Source organism: Anoplopoma fimbria, unplaced genomic scaffold (assembly GCF_027596085.1).
Source record: "Anoplopoma fimbria isolate UVic2021 breed Golden Eagle Sablefish unplaced genomic scaffold, Afim_UVic_2022 Un_contig_1868_pilon_pilon, whole genome shotgun sequence".
Classification (NCBI taxonomy): domain Eukaryota; kingdom Metazoa; phylum Chordata; class Actinopteri; order Perciformes; family Anoplopomatidae; genus Anoplopoma; species Anoplopoma fimbria.
In genome coordinates, this window is record NW_026552083.1 from 1 (window position 1) to 708 (window position 708).

The window sequence follows — 708 nt, forward strand, 5'->3', positions numbered from 1 at the left end:
TTTCAACAGTAAATATTAATCTTTTTACTGCACTACATTTGTGATCCTTATAGCCACTTTGTACATTCTGATTTGACATTTAAAAGCTGTGAGTGTGTCTGGCAAATCTGCAGGCGCTCTCAGAGCAGACGAAAGAGCAAAGCGCGGCAGATATAGTATCTTTAAAAGGACCTTTGGTAGGCACAACATTTGCTTACGGCCATACCACCTGAACACGCCCGATCTCGTCTGATCTCGGAAGCTAAGCAGGGTCGGGCCTGGTCAGTACTTGGATGGGAGACCGCCTGGGGAATATCAGGTGCTGTAAGCTTTTTCACTCCTCTTTACAAAAAGCAGAGGGCGTTGCTGCTTTTTCAGTGGACACCGACAGGGTGGGAAGGAAATAGCTAGATCATGACTTGCCTGTATAGAAATGACACAAATCCAGTTAAATGATGGCTTTCATCATTCCTAAGCTCATCGATCATTTTCTTTTCAATTTTATGCTAACATATTCTACATTTCAACAGTAAATATTAATCTTTTTACTGCACTACATTTGTGATCCTTATAGCCACTTTGTACATTCTGATTTGACATTTAAAAGCTGTGAGTGTGTCTGGCAAATCTGCAGGCGCTCCCTGTATAGACGAAAGAGCAAAGCGTGGTGATATAGTATCTTTAAAAGGCCCTTTGGTAGGCGCACATTTGCTTACGGCCATACCACCC

The 708-nt window shown here is 42.5% G+C and overlaps 1 non-coding gene across 1 annotated transcript; it reads left to right on the forward strand.

The window, feature by feature from the left end:
• The first annotated feature begins 191 nt into the window (after nucleotides 1-191).
• LOC129115884 (5S ribosomal RNA) lies at nucleotides 192-310 on the forward strand. The gene has a single exon (XR_008533279.1). It is a non-coding gene; the product is annotated as a 5S ribosomal RNA (ribosomal RNA).
• Nucleotides 311-708: the final 398 nt, after the last annotated feature.